The sequence below is a fragment of the Protopterus annectens genome, chromosome 5.part0 (assembly GCF_019279795.1).
Source record: "Protopterus annectens isolate FY-2018-M chromosome 5.part0, PAN1.0, whole genome shotgun sequence".
NCBI lineage: Eukaryota > Metazoa > Chordata > Ceratodontiformes > Protopteridae > Protopterus > Protopterus annectens.
In genome coordinates, this window is record NC_056735.1 from 1,869,492,236 (window position 1) to 1,869,515,449 (window position 23,214).

Below are 23,214 nucleotides of genomic sequence, written 5' to 3' on the forward strand. Positions count from 1 at the left end.
AGTAAAGGATAGGGGAATGGAATGAAAGTTTGACATTTGAATGGTGTAAGTGTTAAGAATGAAGCATTAGAGATAACTCATGTTACTCTGTGCAGTTTTTATCTTATTATATTCATTGTCATTGATTTGAATTATCAGCTACACAAATTATTGCATAATATTTAATTGCTTTAAGAAATGCTTCAACAGCAGTATCAAAGTAAGATAATGTCTATGTTATTTCCTAATGAAAGAAAGTGCTAACTGTTGGAAAATAAAAATTTGGATTTGGTGATATCCTGGTTTCCAGCTTCGTGTGCAGTTTTTTTCTGGATTTATTTCCTAAAGAACAACAATGATCGGAAACTGAAAAGGAGCTATTTCCATATCTTGATATTCTGTAGAAGTTATGCTACATCACTGTAAATGGGTAGTTTTAGTTTATAATTTGCTCAACCCCAAAGTGCCTTACTGGGAACTTCATACCCACATGACATTATGTTTTCTTTTCTTCTTAAAAACAAAACAAAAAAGAAATATGCCCTCAGAGTATGTGACATTGTTATTTTGTTCTCTTGCTTGAAGATTTTCTTTCAGTTCACTTAGAATGTTTTTTTTTGCTTTATTTTATATTTTACCACACTTCCCGATTGACTTCCAGCTTCCTCCAATGGCAACTCCTGTTTTCTTGAACCCTAAAATGTGACCCATGCCAGGAGAGTCTTCTAGCATAAATCTTACACATTGAGGTGGCCCAACCCCATGTAAAGGTTCTAATAGGTGCAAGTCACAAGTGACCACCAAGTGGAACGGTCCAGGAGATAAGCTGCCATACTATAGTTTACAGTGGACATTTCTCTTTAAACCTAATGGTGTGATGAACTAATGCCATGAGTGGATTATGCAACAGTCTTGCAGGGGGAAATATCCCCACTGCCATGGTGATGTATCTCTCAAACACCAGTCCTGCTACAATTAGGCACTGTACTATAGGCATGGCAATGGCATCAACTCCCTCCCATCTAGAAGAGGAAAGCAGGTCCTGCCTCCTTAGTCCTCTTCCTCATGTGTTAGTGATAGCAGGTACCTGAGTCACTAACTAAACTTGAGTTGGGTGGATCATAGGTAGGCCTCTATTCCTCCATACCAGTGTAGCTGACAACACTTAGAGTGAGAGTTCTTTGAGTTTTTGCTTTCTTTAATAATCTCTTGAGAGAGTCAATGCACTTTTTCTGTGGTTTACACCGACCTGTGTTTTTAATCTCTTAATCAGAATTTAAGAGACACATTCCTGTTAAAGCTACAGACAGAAGTTGAATTGGCTGCTCTTGTAAACATAATAATTTCTTATCTGAAGAAACACTTCCAATGATTACTTAATTCTGTCTTCTATCCAGAGGTGCCAAATTGTCTGTCAGTTATGATTCATTTTATCAGTTTGTTAACCGGAGTAGAACACTAATCCAAGAATGTTTGAGTTGCCCACTCGGCTGTAACTGTCATCTCACATGCCGTTTGCTTCATCAAATATTTGCATGAACCTCCAGTCACAAACATTTTCTATGACCTGTACTGTGAAATAGATAATAATTGCAAAACTACAATCTCTTTTTCTAGTATGGGGTTTTGGTATACTAACATTTTGAAATGTAATCAACAAATTATTTGTATAAGTTATTTGATAACAGGTTAGTGAACTACTGATATAGGGTCTAGTTCAGATGATCGAATTTTTAAAATGTCGAAATTTGTATGGCTGAGACCATATGACTGACTATTTTAAAAAGTCAAACTGTTTATACTGAGATTGTGGTACAGTGGGGATTGGGGAAAATGCCCTTTTTCCCCTCACTGTTGTGTGATCTTGGAATTGGTATATATATATATATATATATATATATATATATATAAAAATTAACAGGGGGATGTGGGGGTACAGGGGACTTACCCCTCTGCAAAAACACAGCTTGTATTGTTTTCTCATGTTTTGACTTTTTAAAATGGTAAAAAGATGGTCTCGAGCATATGAATTTTGACATTTTATGAATATGATCATCTGAACTAGATCTACTGATATAACAGGTTAAAGTTGCCACCTTTTCAGAAGCCCAAAATGGGATAATCTTTACAGAAATATGATTTTGCAGGGCAAATCATATTGACAACAAATGCTAAGAGCCGGATTTCACTTTTTTGCCAAAAAACACACACTAGAATGCAAGTTGTTTGCATTGGTTCATGTCACATTAAAGTGTTTCACGTATGTTTCTTAACAACTAGAGGGAAGTTAGAAGCTATTTCTTGTGCTAAAATCTCAGGAAATTTGCCATTTGTCACATTTTTTTACAGGACACAACTGCCCAAATAGAGAATATCCTGCATAAAAGGACAGATAGTAATCCCATAAAAGTACTTCACCCAAATACAGAGTAACATGTCAAGAAGTGAAACATAAGTATAGAAGAAAAGGATATTGAAGAATTTCATGTGTAAAATTGGAAATAAACAGCAATGAAAATGTCTTACTTCCTACATGTGATATTAATCATTTCATAGGATAAATATAAAACTGAACACGACCACCATGTAATAATAAATAAAATCCAGTATTTACCACCACGTAATAATAAATAAAATCCAGTATTTACCACCATGTAATAATAAATAAAATTTCATAGGATCATAGGAAGTTACTAGGCTATTGGCCCTGAGGGCTATATATATATATATATATATATATATATATATATATATATATATATATATATATGCCTAGCCAAGATTTTAGCCCATCGTGAGACAAGTCAGCACCCGATGCGCCTGTATAGAATTTAAAAGCAGGTAGCATATACATTTTAAAAATGTATGTATGTATGTATGTAAGGATGGTTGTATGTAAGTATGTATGTATGTATGGATGTATGTATGTAAGGATGTCTGTAAGTGATGGTCCAGAGAGAAATGTTCCACAAACAGTAATGAAAGTACATTTCAAGGGAGTATGACATATACAACATGTAATAGTTGAATGAAGAAGTACCTGTCCAGTAAAACTGATAAATAGCCTTGGTATTCACTCATGAATAAAATAAGCAAGATTTACATGAATGAAAAATACAAACAGACTTTGTAGCTTCATTATGTCGTACACAAAAGAAATTGTGAGACGTCTAGTAACTTCACCCTATTATATAAAAAAGCATAAAACTGGAAAATCGACTATATATATATATATATATATATATATATATATATATATATATATATATATATATATACACACACACACACACACACACACACACACATATGGTATAATGCAGTTGCGTATCCACTACAGGCTCAAAGACAAAAGTGAACATCAAATATTCCATTAATTAGAAGGACAAAAGAGTTATTATTGGTTAGTTCTAATGTAGTGGCAACAGGTATTTGTGTATTATAGATAAACTACTGTTCCTATAACAATGGCATTTGCAGCAGTCTGTAGGTACTACCTCAGTATACCAGTAGATTATTCCAGCACACTGGAAATAACTTTCTAAACACTCTTTTCCCAACATGTAGGATGAATGTGGGATGTTTTAAGGTCAGAGCTCCTTGTTCAGTGGGTCTAAGAGGATGATGATGATGTATTCCTATTTCTACCGTACTTGCTAATGGTAGACAATGCTCAAAATACCTTAGTCTCTTAGTGCAAATGCCCCCAAATAGGTACAGACTTTAAATAATGCTCTTATAAATTTAGAAAGTGGCTAGAATAACAGGATTTGTGTTCGCATACATTTTCTGAAGGAAATGAAGTCCAAAAGTAAAATGTGTGTCATTATTTAATAAATTAATTTCTCAGTGATTTGCCAGAAAAAAAACACAAATTTTATGAGGAACTGACCAAAAATATGAGGCGAAAATCTGTACTGTTGAGAGCAATAGTACTCAAGATGCAATAACTTAAAAGTGATTGTAGTTTTCAGTAGTTATGCAACTCTGGCAACTATTGCAATCCACTTGGTCCTTTGCATAAGCACGCCATAATGTACTCTGCTACATGATAAGGTAATGAATTGGCATGTTTTTCTCAAAGACATTTGAAGTAGTTGAGTATTACAGGAGGAGTGTAATTTCACTAATGAAACTGTATATTACAATTTTGAGTTGAATTCTTTAACATACTTTTTTGAAATACATAATGGCCTTGTTACAGTCTGAGATCTGATCATAGTCCTTATACTTTATTTTATTTCCATTTATTGACTGGGGTAAAGCACGGATCACAGTGGAAAATTAATGTTTACTATTTGTTTCTAACTTACCTTTAGGGCACAGTTTAAGTTTTTTAAACAAGTGTAAAGACAGAAGCCATACTTGTGAAGGAGATCTCTTCTTAGCCCATTATTCTATTTGTGATACAATCAGTGGGGACTCATTTTTACCAGAACATGGAAAATATATAACTTTACCTTGCTACTTTTTTAATAAAATTGTTGCGTTAGTACCTCTGTGGCTGTACAACACATATTAAACTAATAATCACATTTTCTGCTGCTAAAGCAATTCATACAGGAGCATGACTCCAAGACTGAGTACTTGGGTATCTTTTCTTTTCCCTGTTTACATATAAATTGGAAGTACTTCATCATATATATTATGCCCCAATATAACATTTTATGCAGATGCCTTTGTTCTCCTAGATATGGCCAATGAATAACCATTATCAAAAAATGAACTATGAAATTACTTCTTTCTAGCTCTGGAGAAGTTATGGTTCCATAGTCCCACTGATTAAAATCTCAGAAACCCCAAGTAGTAGCTTCAGAATTGAACGATGATTAAATAATATCAACTCCTTGCCATCAGTGATATGTTTACTTAACACGTATCTTATCAATTCCTTGTACCTTGTCCTCACTTTACAAAAATCACACTGTTGATGTGTAATAACATTATCTTACAATGTCCAGTACCTTATAAAGCAGCAAGACTTTCAATTGAAAAAAATGTTTTTGTATCTAACCTAGAATATGGCCTACCCATGTTGATGTCAGGTCAGAAATTAACACTTAATTGTTAAAGATAACTTTAAATAAAATGTTCAAGTCAACTGTAATAGCCAGTAAGTGGGAGTGCTAATGCATGTCTCCAGTCAAAGCAAGATCCCTTCCACTCCCTTTCCCCTTGCCCTGGTTCACAAACTGCTCTTTTTATTTATATTCCTTTCTTGTGCACAGACTCAGACCAGCCCCCAAATACTTTTTAGGGAAGGGGCATTTTTAGCCCCTGCAGCTGATTATCAGCTGCTCCCAGGGCATCTTTTCATCTACTAGGTCTGCTGATCCTCCTTTTCGCCATGGACTATCTCTGATCCATGATCAGGCCCACTGATGAGATCAAGTCATGTGATGCAGCATCATACTTTTGCCAGGGAGCATTTATATTTTATTTATTCATGTGTATGCATATGCTAGCACCACTTCATGAATGGAATAAGAAGTGGGCATCAGCACTGCCTAGCCCCTCAGTTTTACAAAGGATTTGGTTTCAGCAGGATGCCCTACACACCCCAAGGCAGCATTCTTGCTCTTTTACCTGGGAGTTCAGTGCACTAGTGTGCCCCAAAAGTGCACCCCTCCCCCTTGGATGAGCAAACCCATCCTTCTTTCCTGTCTGTGTCATCAGGCCGCTAACTAATATTCAAACTTGTGTCACTTGGGCTGTAGTCAGGGCTTTATCCCTTTTTGCAACAAGTGCAGTTGGCTCTCACATGCTTCCTGCCTTCATTTACAAGATACAAATACTATGACCATCACATACACTACAGTGTGAAAATTGCCATCCCCTAATGTGCAAAATATATCTGACTTCAACGCTTTAGAACATTTCTTCATGCTCATCTTAAAACTTCATGTTCAAAGTAATTGCTGCCACGTATTAATTTCTTATACATCTAACTTACTGATACTACTATTTATGTGGAATTTCTCTTTCTTCTGTAATTCCCCAGCTCTCAAACACTCTGTTACTACTAATGTCCGACCATACTCTCCTTTTAATCTATAAATCTTTTGCCTTATACTGTGTTCACATTGCTCTGTTTCTTTCATTTCTTCTGCTGCCCTTTCGCAATAACACTCTTTATCTGTTCTCAGTAAATAATGAGTATATTTCCACTTCTGCTTTTCTGCATCATTACCCTATGTGAATTACCTAAATACTAGTATTGCTGGATTAGCACATGCCATTCACGACTGGTTCTGTGCATTATTTGCATTGCTTACTGGTGTAGCCTCTGGTTACCTTGTGACCTTGAGCAGAATAAAGTGAATATCAGAAAAAGTACTGAAAGGCTACTTTGTATGAGGTTTCTGTGTTTGATGTTTGTGTCATAACAATGTTTGCAAACTATTCCACAGCTACAGTTGCTCTGACATATACATTAATTCTATATATACATTAATTCTATATATACATTGTTTTTAATGTATGCATCTACTAAATAAGAATTTCACCGTTAGCTAATCTGTGCAGTTTCTTGTGTACTGTTTACATTTCATTGTTAAGATGAATATCTCAGAAAGCCAAACAAGTCACATGTTCTACAAAGAATGTCTTTTATCTTGCAATGTCACATTTGGTTTAGGGCTCTATGCTTTTGGCCCACGCTATACATGAAGGGGATGTTGTACTACTTTACTTACCAGGTTAACAAATAAAGACAAATTATCCTGACTTTCAAGCAATTTATGCTGTAGCTCATTATAAGCTGTGTGTAATATGGATGAGGTTGTGAATGGCACCATCCTGCTGTAATTAGCTGCTTGTTACACTTGTAATTAATGTAGTTAACATAGTTTAAAGTGTGAATGATGTTTATTTGATTGTGTTTAACTTCTGGGTGATTATTCTCATTATTTACCATCTCTTTAAGTTCTTGGCTCCTTGTGTCTACATACACTGCAGTAATGAATGGTTCTGGAACTATGCTGTGCTGACTTTGTGACATGTAGCATTCATAGAAATGACACATAATGGTAGTGCACTAAAATGACACAAATAAGTCTGAAGATATCCATAGACCTGGGAGAAGGGCTGCTGCTGCTAGGATACATTGAGGCACACTGGGCAAGAAAGTGCACACAATATATGTAATTAGGCTGCTAATTGTGTGCATACAGGCTGATATATACAGGCCATAGACTTTAGCAAAATGCACCTACTGGTCAGCAGATGTGATAGTAAAGTGCAGTATTTGTTGCCAACTAACCAAACACAAAAACACTGCCTTACTGGCACACTCATAGAAGCCTCCAGACCAAAGCAGAAGTACAAAATGAAAAATACCCCATCTTTATCTAGCCCTTCACCACCCCCACTCACATGCTTATAGCCAGCTAACTCCAGGCAAGTTCTATGTACCCAGTCTAAGGCTCACTATGCAGGAGAGTAGCAGTTTGTGTACCTTTTGTGCTGCCAGATGGATAGTGCTGACATGCTGTGCTTACCCAGGACTATGTAATGAGAACAACTCAGGTTTCATGAACTTTCTTGCCACTTACTGAGTAGTGTGGAAACATAGGCTACACATGCTTTGTGCTTTAAAATCAGAGATCAGAGAGTTGAGCAGCAGCACGCGCGCACACACACACACACACACACACACACACACACACACACACACACACACACACACACACACACACACACACACACACACACACACACACACACACACACACACACACACACACCAGTACAAAGATATATACATATGCGTGTGTGTGTGTGTGTGTGTGTGTGTGTGTGCGTGTGTGTGTGTGTTTGTGTGTGTGCACGCATGTGCACCTATCTGCCTGTCTATTCATGTGGATATGCATTTGTCTATTATTTATTTTGTATATTCCACTTTTCTAGTTCCCACATTGTGCATGGACTGCTGCACTTTACTCCAACTGGAACTCGTATCTTTATCTGATGAAGTCCGGCTAAATGGTTTTGGATGAAAGTGCTTACAATAAAATTTGGAGTGTTAAGTTGTACCTACGCTTCCTTTTGATTATTTTATTAGTCTACAATAGAAGCTTAGTTTTATTAGGATTAAGTAGTAATTGTGCTTCCATTTAACCAGGCTTCAATAGAGGTGATGGCATCTTGTGTAATTTTTAGGAGATGTTGAAAGTCGTTGGAGGAGGAGATAATAACAGAGTTGTCAGTGTATATCAAAGTGTACTTTGATAGGAGGGAGTATGAAGGTTGTTAATAAAAATGTAGAAAAGCAATGGTCCAAGAATGGATCCTTGAGGGACTCTTGTTCTATTAAATTGGTATTTTGACAAACTAGGTTTCCACCTGACACATTGCTGACTATTGGTTAAATAAATGGAGAACTATGTTTGAGTAGGTTGAGAACATCCTACAGTTGATAACTGTTGTAACACTGTAATGAAGGCCTTTGATAGGTCTAGTAGGATTTCTGATGTTATTTGACCAGTGTCCATAGCTTTATTCATGGTATCTGTGAAGGATAGTAGTGCAGTGGTAGTGCTATATGCTGGTTGAAAACCATGTTGGGTAGGTGCAAGGAGGTTGTTATCTGAAAGATGTTTTAGTAGTTGTATGTGTATGCACTTTTCCAATATTTTAGATAATGGGGAGAGAATACAGATGTGTCGATAATTTGTTAAATCGTAGTTTTTTCCACCCTTATGTAAGGGGATTATAAGATTTTTTTCCAGAGTGTGTGGGGACATCAGATTCTGAAATAGATCTATTGATTAGAATGCTAACTGGGTAGGCTATTGCATCAGCAGCAAGTTTTAATTATTCTGATAGAAGGTTATTAGCGGATAGGGGGCAAGGTTTTAGTTTGTTAAAAAGCTTATGTATTAGTGAGGAGGGTGCTTCTGCAGTGTTTTGCCAAATTTCCTTCAGTTAATATAAACACTAGTCTATGTCTCCCTGGAAAAGGCTCATAGTCTCACTGGCAATTACCAGGCCAAATATATAGTACATAATAAATATACAGTGTTTGTGTTTTCTACTGCGACAACAAATAATAATAATATAATGTTTTTCTTTAAAGTCTAAATGTTTGTCTGAGGTTTTGCATCAATGAATTATCTATGGTAGAGAATGGAATCCTGAAATGTATTGAATGTGTTAGACGCGTTTCAGCAAACAGAAATAACTATTATTCAGTACAGGTGTACAAATCTGCACTGTGAAAGAACATTGCTTAAATGAAAAGGTATGACTAGTGTGAAGCCAACAGGCTACATAGAGCAATATAAAACTAAAAAAACTCCACACTCAGACATTCCAGACAAAAGGTTATTCAACTCCTAAACAGATTAAAAGATGCTTATCCTAGTTTATAAGGATTTTTGGCCAGAACTTTGTGCTCCTTCAGTTCTTGTATGGAATGTGACTGCCAAAGGCTGATGTAAATCTTTCATCACATCCTGAGTTATTCTCTTACTTTTGCACACCTGTAAAACAGCCCATTCGTGTAGGCTATATAAGTAAGACAGTACCCACTGTACAGTAGTTTCTGCCAATTTGTTCATGTAAGCTGTATAGAAAAATAACTGTAGCAGTTAATCTAATCCATGGCAGTGAGATCATAAGACCAAGAATCTTGCCTCTCATTTGAATGACCACTCCAAGTCTTATTTTATTTTATTTTAATTATTTTAATGGTCTTAGAGGAATGTTCCAGATCTAGATTTATGGCAAGTTAAGTCAGGGCTTCCATCAAAAGGAGATTTGTTTGTCCCTTTGTTGTGATGTATGTTTTTGATGTATATTCAATGTCAAAGAATGGTACAGAGAATTAAGAGGAAGACAGCATAAATGTATGAGGCTGTGGGTATGAAAACTTGAAAAAATCTGAGCAAAAGCCTTAAATGCGGTATACTCCTGGGATACTGGATATTATAATAAATGCATCCCATCATGTGTAGCTGACACCAGGCACAAAATAGTGTTACAGTGAGTATTTAAAGGGATAAAATGTAAGTGGGGAAACACTATACAATCTGCAATTACCTGCAAGCCTGACAAGTGACTAATGTTAATAACAAAAGGTTTGATGGACACTTTCAGTGACTTTTTAAGTGACATGTCTTAGGAAATGAGTTGAGACAATGTAAATGAATTCTGGGAAGTATCGCAGAAGAAAGGGAGTTGGAACCCATTTTGGGGTAGATGTAAGAAAGCACTACTTTACCCAGTAGATGGTTGATAACAGTAATGGACTAAATAAGGGTGGTGTGCTGAGCATAATACACTGAAAGCTTCAAGGAAGCATGGGATAGATGGAGGTAAGGGGTGAGAGTAGAGGGTGGGGCAGCTGCATGGGGTTAGCTGAAGCAAAATGATGACAATATACTGATGTCTCCTCTCAGACTAGTGGTACAGAAAACAGTGGAAAATACTGTCTATATTCTTCAAGGCTCAGTGCTTAGACCATTCTTCTTCAGTATGTGTATGCATTTTTTTTTCTCAGGACCTTTCCACATCCACCAGGTTTAGTGAACCTGACTAGCCTCCCCTGGGCTAAATCTAACCTATGGCAGTGTCATACATCTGCCACGGAGTGCTTTCCTCCTTCGTCGCAGCCCCTTTATTGCCTAGTTACACCCTGTGGTGGGTTGTGCAATGTGCATCAGTGCTCCACCACCCCTCATTTTCACAAGGGTCAGCATCAGCAGGATATCTCACCTATCCACAGGCAACACCATGTATGGTTGTTTCCTCTGATCTAGACAAGGGAAGCCTTCTGTGACAGGCATGCCTATCCTCTCGGCTTCTGCTGTCAGGCACCCAAGCTGCTATTCAAACAGGCCACACTTGGGCCATAGTCAGGGCTTAGTCTCTTTATGCCACTGGCACATGCTAGTATTTATATGAGTTACATTGTGGATGGACTGAAAGCAAAGTTTGTGTCTTTTCAGATAATATTAAGATCTGACATAGATCTGCAAGAAAGGGTAGTCTGTAGGTCATGAAAGTGACCTTCCAAAACTGCACGAATGATGTAAGGAATGACAGCTTAGATGTAATGTGCAAAAATGTATCAGTAATGTAACTGGTAAGGAAATTGCATAGATATGCCAAAACTTAAGTGGTATCCTAAACTGGATATGCTCTAGAACATCCCTTGGTGTCCTGGGATCAACTGATTGACCAGTAGAAAAATCCTTTCTTAGACTCAGGCTAAAGAGTGGTTTGAGTCAGGCAATAAGTATTCATACCAAAATCTCCATCTCTGCCATTTTAAATAAGTTAAGGTGGATGAAAGACACTGCAGTTGAATTTGGCCATTTCCATGGCACCAAGAGATAAAACTCTGTCTGCAGCACAGGCATCCCAGGTTTGGTTTAAAGGACTGCAATGTGGAGAGCTGGCGGAATAAGTGAGGAAAGGGTGGGAGCAGCCAGTGTTGGCATTCCATTCTGCAGGATGAGATGGTGGTTTTGATCTATCTTTTCCACTGGTAAGTGAAGGCTTGAGGAACACAAAAGCAATTGATACAATGAGGACATGGGCTTGATGATGACAAGCTGTTTATGGTAGCTTTAATAAAGTGCATAATTGGGAGAACATTCTTGTCAGTGAGAAGGAGCTTTAAGTCATAGCAGGGATGTGAGTGCTTCATGTCAACTGTCAAAGGGTGACTCTAGGGCTTAATATGAAACACGCTGTCTTCATATTCTTGAGACAATTGTAGGATAGCTTCTGATAGGAAGGTGCTATCATATAGTTCCACTGGCTGGGAAACAGTTCAGGTCCATCCTTTAAGATTGATAACTCTGGTGAGGGAGTGAAGCTAAACCTTCAGGAAGCTTGGTCAAGGTAGCGTGCAGTAGAAAAGTCACCCAAGAATTAAAGTGAGGAGCTAGGGACAGTGATTGGAGAGCCCAAAATACCCTTTATGGCTGTCAGGATGACAACCTTCCATTGGGTGATCTTGTCCCACTCACACATCTGACTTAAGAGCTCTACTGTGTTGATTTGTAACACAACCAACCTGCCTTTAACTCTACTACCTGATTTTACATGAAAACTGTCCTGTGACACCTGGGAAGTAACCTTGTAACTTATTTTATACGCTAGGGTGTGCTAGTGCTGACTTACAAATTTTGTTTAGTGCCATGGTCATTTTCACCTGAAACTGATTTTGCATGTTCAACCCTGATGAGCAAAGGAGCTACTGATGCTATTTCTGGATGAACAGCTATTATTATATAGCTGTGTCAAGTTTAATTGGCCTTTGTGTGCTAGGATTTCAGTCTTTGTCCAAGGGGAAAATCAGACAAATGCTTCATCCCTTGCATTGCCATTAGCCCCACCATTCTATGCCCCTTTCCCCATCTTCACTGCCCATCTTTATGTCCAGTTTGTCATGTAATTGGCCATGTTAGTGAGTGCTAGCATGTCTTTTTATTGACTTTTTATGGAATTCTTATATATGATTGTGTCACATTAAACAGATTGTAGCAGTTTTACTGAAAAAAAGACAATCTAAGATGGTGATGGCGATTTTCTGTTTATGGAACCAGATAGAAAACCAAGTGTTGTGCAATGATTTCTGGACTACTGCATAATCATTGTGATTTCCAGATAAAACAGCAAAATTGGGTAAGTGGTAACCCTATTGCTTGTTCTTATGGTCTATTTTAAAGCAGTATTTGTGGATGTCACCACTCTATTGTGTTGGCCAATGACATGACTGAACTGCCTTTAACTCTGACACTCAATTTGATTTGTAAAATTGTCCCAAAAATCTGAGAAGTAACCCTTTTAATTAATTCATATATTACAGTGTGCTAGTGGTAATTTAAAAATCATGGTATACTTTTATGGGAATTTTGCATCTGAAGCATGTCTAGCCGATACTTTCTTGGAGAGAGACTGGGCTATTGTTGATAATGCATGCATTAATGTTGGTAAAATAGTACTAGTAACTTAATTGTCCTGTGACTGCTTTAAACTTGTTTTGTTTGTAGATGCTGCCACTCTGTTGTGCTGACCTGTGACCAACCTGTCTTGATCTTTGCTGCCAAACTTGACTTGAAAAGTGGTTTCACAATATCTTGGAAGTAGCATTTTTAGTTATTTTATACATTGTAGTGTGCTAGTGCTAATTTAATAGTCTTGTTTGGTGCTGTGATCATTTTGTATGTGTGGTCAAGTTGGTTCCCCACAGGTGAGAAAAAGGGATACTGATGTTGTTTCTGGATGAATTACTGATGGTTACACTGCAATATTAGTTTTAATTGACAAATATGCACTTGTAATCTGCTTTAAATGGGTGCTTGGAGATGCTGACAGTCTGTTGTGCTGACCTGTGATATAATCAACTCTGCTGATGATTTTACTTGAAAAACAGTCCCATAATATCTGGCAAGTGCTATTCTTTGCACAGTGAGTTTAAGGAATATACAATACAACCAGAAAGCATATAACTGCCCTATTCCTCCCAACTCCTATTCCCTGGACTAGTACAGCCTAATGCTTACCTATGCCTGGCTGTACCTGAGTGGGTTTGGTGGCAGATTGCAGCACAGTCTGTGTGATATTGGATTTCGCACTGTTGCTTGTCATTCCCTCCTGTGTATTTCTCATCTATGGTTGATTGTTTATAGTGTCGTGTTATATTGTGTCCTTGGTTTCAATGAATGTTTGCTGCCCTGTTATAGTATAATCAGGGTTGTGATAGTGAGGAAAAGAACACATTCAGGCAGCAGTTGCAGGACCTAGCACATAAAGTAGTACAACTTGAGTTGGTGTTAATGGGGGATCTGAATGCAGACATCAGGACAGAAAGAACAGGATATAAGGACCACCTGGACCCACATGGATGGCAACAGGAATAAAGAACAAGAGGCTATTCAAGACTTATGTCTGGCAAATGGGTTGATGGTGACCAACACATGGTTCAGTCAGAGAGAAAGTCAAAAAATTACATACAAGAGTGGCCACCTTGCAATTCAGGTAGACGTCCTCTTAGTAAGCAAAGGGCATTGGGAGTATAATGAGTGATTGCATTGTCATCCTTAGTAAAACAGTCAGCCCTCAGCATAAACCACTGATTGCCACAATCAACAGCAAGCAGTAGTCAGAGATGGCTCTAAGGTCAACAGAAACTGGGCTGAAGACTTGGAAGTTGACTGGAGAGAAAGCACAAGAGTTCAAAGAAATACTTAGGGCTCTAGCACCTCAGGAAGAAGAGGAAATAGGTAGAGGTGAAGAAGAAGAATGGCAGCACCTTAAAACAGCATGTGTGAGGACTACAGATCAGATATGTGGCTGAGCCAGGTATGGAAATAAGGTACATAATGAAAGCTGGTGATGGAATGCAGAAATCCAGGAAGTCATCAAAAGAAAGGAGTGCAAGAAAAAGAGGGAGACAGGAAGAAAGAAAGAATGCTGGTGAGTTAACATAGAGGCTAAGAGAGCAGTTGCAATTGCTAAGAACAAGGCTTCAAAGGCACTCTACCAACTTCTGGAAAGTGACTCAGTAGACAGTACAAGGAAACACCATCAGATTGTAAGGCAAAGATAGAAAGATAAAGAAGACAGTCATCAGACACCCTTCATAAGGAAGGCCAGCAACAACCTACTCACCAGTCCACAGAATATCACAGACAGATAGGTGGAGTAATTCTAGAAGTTTCTGAATAAAGATAACCCCACAGAAGCAGTACTGCCCCAGACACAGCCTACAATGAAAGAAGAAGAGAAGCTCACCTAGAAGACGTAAGGACAACACTAAGGAGAATGACGTCATGGAAAGCAGCAGGCTCAGATGAGGTCACAGCAGATGTAATAAAGACGTTGGTGAGATAGGAAAGAAATGGTTCACAATAGTATGGATAGAAAAGTGTAGCCCAGATGACTGGAGAATATGCATACTAGTGCCAGAGTACAAGAACAAAGGGGACATTCACAACTGTGAGCAGTATAAAGGTATCAAACTCCTGTTGCAATGCATGGAAGTGCTGGAGTGGATGACTGATAAACAAATCAGAGAAACAGAAAGTTAGATGGTAGATGAGCAGTTCAGATACAGCTCAGGATGCAGTACAACCACCCTGACGTTTGCAGTGAGACAGATAGTTGAGAAGCAGCTAGAGATGAGGAAAGTGTCCACTTGGGCATTTCTAGATTTATCAAAAGCACATGACAAGGTCCCAAGATTTGGGCAGCCCTGTGATGGTTCAAAATCTTGGAAACATTCATAGAATTAGTGCAGGCTGTGTACAAGGACTTGGTGACACATGTTCAGACTCATAAAACTTTCCTTTGCTGAAGTGGTCTAAAAATCGATTTCAAACCACAGACCACATTCATCAGAATGGTTTGGCCAAGCCATTAAGGATATAAGAACAATCCAGTTGTCATGGTAATGTGCTTACTATAGGTCACTACACAGTTCAGCAAATTGATGTGACACTCACAAGGCTGAGCAGAGACAGGCAGCTTCTCAGGTACTAAAATCTGCCAAATCATCAAGGCACTTAAGTCCCTTCATTCCAAATATGAATATGATATTGTCATTTTTCAGTGGATGTAAATGAATTGCAATGCACCCCCTTAGACTATATGGCAGGGGACACACTGGAGCTCTATGAGTATGTCTCCATGCCTGGAAGGAAACTAATTCTGAGCTCATAATTTAAGCAAAGAAAAAAAAGATTGACTTTAATAATTGATTTAGTCACTGATGTCATTCTGAAGGGCCAAATGTGTGTCATCCTGGAGGCAGATGAAAGACAGTCCTGCCTTTTTTACCAAGGATGGCCAGGCCCTATTTCCCCAGAGCTTTTGCATACTGGCTAGCACATTCTGTTGATTCATAGTGAATTTTTAGGCAATGTCAGTCTACTCAGGCTGACAGTCTAACAAATCCAAATCTGGAAAATATCTATGTAGCCCTGCTAAGTGCCCTGCTAAATGCTCTTCCTCGATGTCTTCCCATCTCCGGAAAATGTGGATACTTGTGTTCTCACTGACACATGATTCTAGAGCATTGACAATGAACCCTCCTTACTGGGCTTCTCTGCTTACTACTCATTTAGGCCTACAAGTGTAGATAGTTATAATGCTGGTGGTGATGTGTCTGACTTTATCTGAAATGCTGTCACCTCTAGCCTGATTGACCAGTTAAACAACCTCAAACTCCTCTGTTTTCTAATATCAGTAAACAAGACTTTGTATCACATCCTGGCCAAGTAAAGAACCCTGCCCATAACACTTTTAACGTGAAACATATCTTAATAAAGTAGAATTCCTTCTCATTCAGCAGACGCCATCTTTCTAGTTAACCTCCCCTCCATAAATTGGTATATCTGTATCTCTGTGAATAACTATACATAAAATATAATATAATAAATATGTGCAGCACTTCCTTTGACTTTATCATGGCAAACACCCTCAGTCAGATAGTACGTCCCACACTATAGGGGCTAACAATCTTGTTCTCACCAACTTTGCCTCTGTTTACTCCTTGTCCATTGTTATTCCCTCAATGGTCAAGTCAGCTCACCATGCTGTTTTATTCACCACATGGTTTCAGTACAGGCCAATGACAAAGCAGCCCATCTTTAGGGACATTTCCAAGGGCAACTGCCTTGTGTTTGATGATGACTTGTCATATTTTAACAGTTCCCCACCCCTCAATGTCTCCACAACAACATACCCAGAGTTCATATTCCCAATTCAAATATTACATAGAAGCTTATGTTTCTACTCACCACAATTACAATGCTAAGTTAAGAAACAAACTCATCTATTGCATTCCAATTATAAACAAGTTCTACAAAGCAAAGAAAAAGTTCATTGCTCTAAAGAATAATGGAATAAAAACTCTGTGTTAAAACCAACATCAAAAGGATTAACAAACAACTCAGGATCAAGATCAAATCCTGCAGAGTTAATTATGAACTAAACATTGCTGTGTCAGCAAAATTTGATTATAAGACAATCTTTAATTAGGTGAAGAACTTCAGAAATAATACCCACATTGTACCAAGCTTATCTCTAATGGCATCATCTACTGAAACCCTTAGGATATACTGTAGCTAACATCCTAACAGATACATTCAGCCATACCTTTTCTCCTCTGTAACCTCCAGCCTTTGCAACACAAACTGTCTAGTCCACACCACCCCTGGACTGGTTATCACCTCTGAACAGATACAAAAAGCCATCTTCAAGACCAAAATCACCAGCTGTATGAGTCAAGATAACATATTAGGCTGTTTCCTGGTCAGTATGAAACACCCCTATCAGACCTCCTCCTTTAACTATTCAACCACAGCTTCTCCACTGGAAATTTACTGGAGAACAGCTGTATTAGTTTCCCTCAACAAAGGAAGCCTCCACATGGACTCTGGCAACTATAGGCCTATCAGCTTTACCAGCATCATTTGCAAGGTGATGGAATATATAATCATGGGCTTCATAAGCATGAACAAAGGGAACCTACAATCCCTAGATCCAAACCAGTTTGGCTTTTAAGAGGTAGATCATGCCTATTAAACCTAGCTGACTCTTTAAAAATATCACAGAAGCACTAGGTGAGGGGTGCAAACAGATTGCCTTGATTTAGCTTAGGCTTTGAATACTATACCACACTCTGGCATCATTGACAAACTCATCAAACTCAATATAAATCTATATGTAATTCCTTGGACTGCCATCTGTCTGACTGATAGACACCACTGTAATAGAATTAATGGCACACTGTCTTCCAGGAGAACTTTGTTTTTGGAGCACTTTTGTTTGACATTCAGTTTTCTGATGTCAAAGACTTCTTACTAACCAACTTCGTGGTTGATTTTAAACTTGGAGATATCATCAGTTCTCATGAAGAAACTTAGATCCTCCAACACAACGTAAGTTCAATTAGCTGAAAGTGTCAGGAACATAGACTAAAGCTGGACACCAAAAATGTAGCATTGTTCAGTCTGGGAAATACATCTACCATATAAATGGTGCTACCCTTAAAATAGACACTGTCTTTAGAAACCTAGGCATTTTCATGTATAATAAACTTTTCTTTCACCATCGTTTATCGACTGTCATTAGAAAAGTCTTCTGCCTCATCCAGTTGATTACTAAGGGTATCTGCTCTTGGACTGAAGAGGTTATCATTCCCCCATACTCATTCCTTACCAGGCTAGACTAGAATACACTGCACCCTTCAGTAGATACTTGTCCAAACACCCAACCCAGACTGAGAAAACCCAGTGGTTGCTCATCAAAAAGTCTCAGATATGAACTCCCTATATTACCAATAGTATCTAAAAACTGTTTCTCTTCTCTGTCTCCTAAAAACTCCTGGGGATGATCTCTGCCTAGTCTACAAAGCTGTAAATGACCCAACCCTGCTTGGTCTACTGTGAATCCACAAGGCTGGTGACAACACAATGCAAGGAACATAAGCCTGTATTGCAATGTAAAGAGGACTTGTTGGTGTGAGAGATATCTCTTCCAAAGAATTCTCAACCGCTAGAATAAACTCCCACTCTCTGTGAAACAAATAACATCCCTCATGACTTTAAAATCTAATTTAGATTGATGGATGACAAGCCACAACTTTACCCTCAAGGCCTACCCCTTCCTTCCCTTATGAACAGGAGAATAGCTAGTTGGGTGTACCAGTGACACTCCATTGGCCAGGCTCAAATGACTTAACCGGGCTATTGCCTACTAGCAACATATGATCCTATAAACTTAAGAGTGAGTCGCGATAAAGCAGACTTCATCAGAATAAAGAAAAGTGCCCACAGAGTGATGTGGCGGTTACCACTCAGATGAGGTGGATTAGATGAAGGAATGGACACCTCTGGACTTTGGCTCAATGGTTGGCAGACATGAGAGGTAAAAGACATATAGGAAAAAAGAGACTACAGAAGATTTGCCAGGAGTGGATTTTCTTTCTCTTGGAGATGAAAGAAGAAGAAGGGACTGTTTCTAGTTAGTGAGCATTATAGAACTCTTAGGTTATAAATTGTAATAGTTGTGATTCTTTTAGGGTTGCTTGGAAGAGGGACCTGAGTATCGAAACTGACCCGGAATTTTGGAAGTTGCTTTGGAAAATGGACAGATATTCTGGTAAATCCCATAAATTCTGGATTTTTGCATGGAAGTGACTAAATAAGGGTTTTATATTCCCACTAAGATAGCAAAATATGATCATGGGGCTTCTTCAATATGTTTAGGTGTGACTGATGCTGTAAGTGTTTGATTCCTTATTTATGTAGTTACCAAAGACTCGTTCATGAAAAGACTTGGGTTCAGCAGCTCTGTGATTGATTCTGTCTTGGCAGAATTGTTTTGTCAGCTACTATGTGTTTATGAGGTTGGAGAAAGTGGAGAGATAAGCATGCCTTTAACTTGCATTGTTACTTCTCTTTATTAATGTATGTATGAATGTATGTATTTATTATTGCAATTTGATAGCTGGTTCTGAAATGCTTTTCAGCCATGACCTGGGCCCCAGAGGAACTGAAAACAGTATATAACATTACAAGACAGAAGTCATACAATGCTAGATAAAAGGAGCACTACTGAGAATGAATCCATGAATGCTGGTTATGCAATGCCTAGTAAGGAAGTACTACTGAGAATGAATACCTGAATGCTGGTTATACAATGACTGGCAAGGAAGTACCACTGAGCATGAATACCTGAATGCTGGTTATACAATGCCTGGTAAGGAAGTACTATTGTGAATCAGAACAGTAGGATGGAATTAGTAAGCAGTATTCAGTACTGTGCAACTGAATGGTACCAATAAGTCATTTAAAAGGTTTATATATTACTTACTAAAGCTTAGAGTTATGAAAACCTTATTTAAGTGAAAAAGGGGAGAAGTCAATGTGCAGGGTGTTGCTTAGCCTGTGTTGTTGAAGCAGCTACAGGTTGTTTCCTGTTTTAAGTGTTCCTTTAGCTTTGCTTTGGAAATTTGTAGAGATTTTTTTCTGATCTAACTTTTGAGGGAAGGTGGTTTCAGATAGCTTCAGCAATTTTTGCGAATGCTTTTTCACCTATGGTGGATCTGAATTGTAACCTTGTGAGAAATAACCCTCTTCTTGTGTGTTATGGAGTGTAAAGGAAGCTTGATTTTTCAGAGGTGGGCAGTGAGCAAGTGTGAGGATTTTAAAAATGTTTGCACCAAGCATCTGCAATGACATCCTTTGAACTGGGAGCCAGTTGAGACAATTAAGGAGGTCACAGTGGTGTGTTTACTAGCTGGCCAGGACAGCAAAGCTCTTCATGATAACATGCAAAAAAACTAATAACTACGAAGTGGAAACAAGTAGCTCTCTCCTTGATAGTCATGTTGCTGGGATTAAAGAGACAAGAAATAGATGTAAATAGATATTAGCTATGCCTTATTTTTTAATGTTTAATTATTTACCAATACACAGTAGTATGACTTTCACATAAAAAGAACAAAATGAAACATATCATTGACAAGACATATGTGATCTTATTATCTTAGCCATTTCGTAAATGATATATTAAAAGACTAAGATTTTACTCTAAGGGAAGCCTTATTAACAGGGGACTGATTTTAATTGAAAAGGTAACTCCATGGTAAGTCAGTTTGGTCATATGAGGCACTGCCTTTATTAAGAAAAATTTTAGAGTGTAATCCCTGCCCCAGCAACAGGGATTTGAAATTCATGTCAAGAATGTTTGAGTTTTGTTTATATAACCTGCTGCTTACTTTTACAAGGAAAAGTCTGCCTACAATTTTTGTTCCCTTTTTTTGTTACTGTTTTATGCAGTTCTATTCTCTTGTAGCTGGTTAGCTGGTTTTAGGTAGATTATTATCCTGAGTGTTTGGTTATCATTCACCTAGAATGTAAGAGTTCTCTTTGGGCACCCCAGCTATGTATGTATGTATGTATGTATTTATATATGTACATTCACGTCTATTTTTATTTTTCTAGTCTGTTAAGCCATGCTATAGTCTTCTAAAGCAGTGTTAATATTAAGTGTAAATAAAGGTGAGATGCATAAAGAGGAACACTGTCAGTAGAAAAGGAGGTCGCAATAACTCTGTGAAATGGTGAGGCACCAACTTTTTCTTAACATATCCTCTATCCCCCTGCATACTGCTCTCAAGTGTCAGGACTCCATCAATAGCTCATTCTTGACTTCTTACCATCATTCTTCTGTTACCTAACCTGCAACGCTCATAAAGGCTGTAGATAGCAATTATACATTCTTGTAAATAGCATGTCACCTGCAACATGCTTCCATAGATATCCCTGAGTGTAGTTTAATGAATAAACAACTGCAATAAATCACACAGCTGTTGTAAAGCTGCGCACAAACTCTGACTTCATTTGGATGGCACTTGAGAGTGCCTTTTAGATTTACTATTTTTATTCCTGTTTAAATCTGTACATATATGTACTGTTATTCTTACTGCTATTAATATGTACTCTAGTCTGTCCTAGTTTGTTATGGTGCATGCACTCCAGGTCTTCCTTAGAAAGGAGCCTAGGCTAAGGGAATCAACTTATTTAACAAAGAAACTAACAAATAAACAGACACATACATGCATGATTATATACATAAATAGATAAAACCATACATTTGTTCCTTCTATGGGTGAAGGCTAGTTGGTTATGTCCATGAATATCAACATGCTGCCAAGATGCCTTTTGATAATGTCCTTCTCCATCCAGGTACTCCCAAGGTGTACAGTGATACAAACATCAAAAGCAGTGTAAACATGAGCATGTGTTTTGATGTATGAATCGTACTACAACATGTCCTTTACAGCATGCATGCATAATGCTGTCTTTGTGTGTCAGCAAACTCCTCAGGCTTCCCTCAAGCTGACAGTGACCACAAAAATGATACATCGTCTCTTGTGAGCGTAAGGTTTATGAAATTTGTGGTGTGATCCAGATGTCATGAACTCATGACCAATTGCAGGTTTCTGTAGAAAAAAATGTCTGTATAGTCATGCCCTTACTGCCCCTGTTACCTCACTTGGTGGCAGTGATGAGTAAAATGACATGTTGGAGTGTAAGCTTTACCCTTCTGCATGTGACAACATCAAGGTTTTGTACTTGGCTCGCATAGGCACTGGAACCATAGAGCACAGGGGGAGGGGAACCCCCCCACTTTTGCAGATCATCCATACCTCTGTCCCTTTCATTTTCCGCTCCTCCCAAACTGCCACGATGACATCAGCGCACATATTTCTGGCTGGTTTTGTGAGTGGGAACAGATTTATTCAAGAAGCTGCTGCAGAAATGTGTGTGTGTGAAAATGCCCCCAGCAGGATACATCTGGTGGCTAAAGGTACTCAGTCTCAAACCCCATACCTTGGGTACAGGAAAAAAGAGCCTAAAGTCCTTATCCACCATCACTTGTGAATTTATGCCTCACATTTTTGTTCTGTTCTTTCTGGTTTGCAGGAGTGGTAAAACAAAACCTTTTATTCTAGCAATTTTCTAAGGTTATAAAATCAGTATTTGAAATGTGTCCCTATTATGGGGCTGTATTCCCCCATTATTGGCTTTGTTCTGTATTTTTGTGCTAAGAGGTTGAGAGCTATGGTGAAAAGTGAGAACTGAATTCACTAAATAATATGATAGCCATTTAAGTTTGTCTTCCTGTCTTTAAAGAAACTGCTTGTTTAGCTTAGTGGTATGTTGCTCTGACTATAGTGCAGTGCTCTAGGTTCAAGACTTGGCAGTGAAATGCAATGTGGTAGCAACATTTTATGCAAGCAAATTTCCAAAATTATACATGTAATGTTTAAAATGTGTCCCTGTTTTTTGGCCTTTTGTCCCCCACAATTGAAAATAAGTTCAAGAAGCTTTGTGACATGCCTATGGCTTACACTCTACGGTGATTCTGTATTTATATATTGTGCGTAGAAGTAGACTGTTATCATGGGAATGTTCTGAATAGGGCAGTTTTGTCATTATTGGTGCAAGCATTTTGCTCCATTGCCTACTGGAAAAATGTTCAAACAATAAATTTAAAATGCAGTTGTGTGCGGAAGAAGACTGTTATCATGGAAATGTTCTGAATAGGGCAGTTTTGTCATTATTGGTGCATGCATTTTGCTTCATTGCCTACTGAAAAATATTCAAACAATACATTTAAAATGCAATTGTGTGTGGAAGTAGACTGTTATCATAGAAATGTTCTGAATAGGGCAGTTTTGTCATTATTGGTGCATGCATTTTGCTT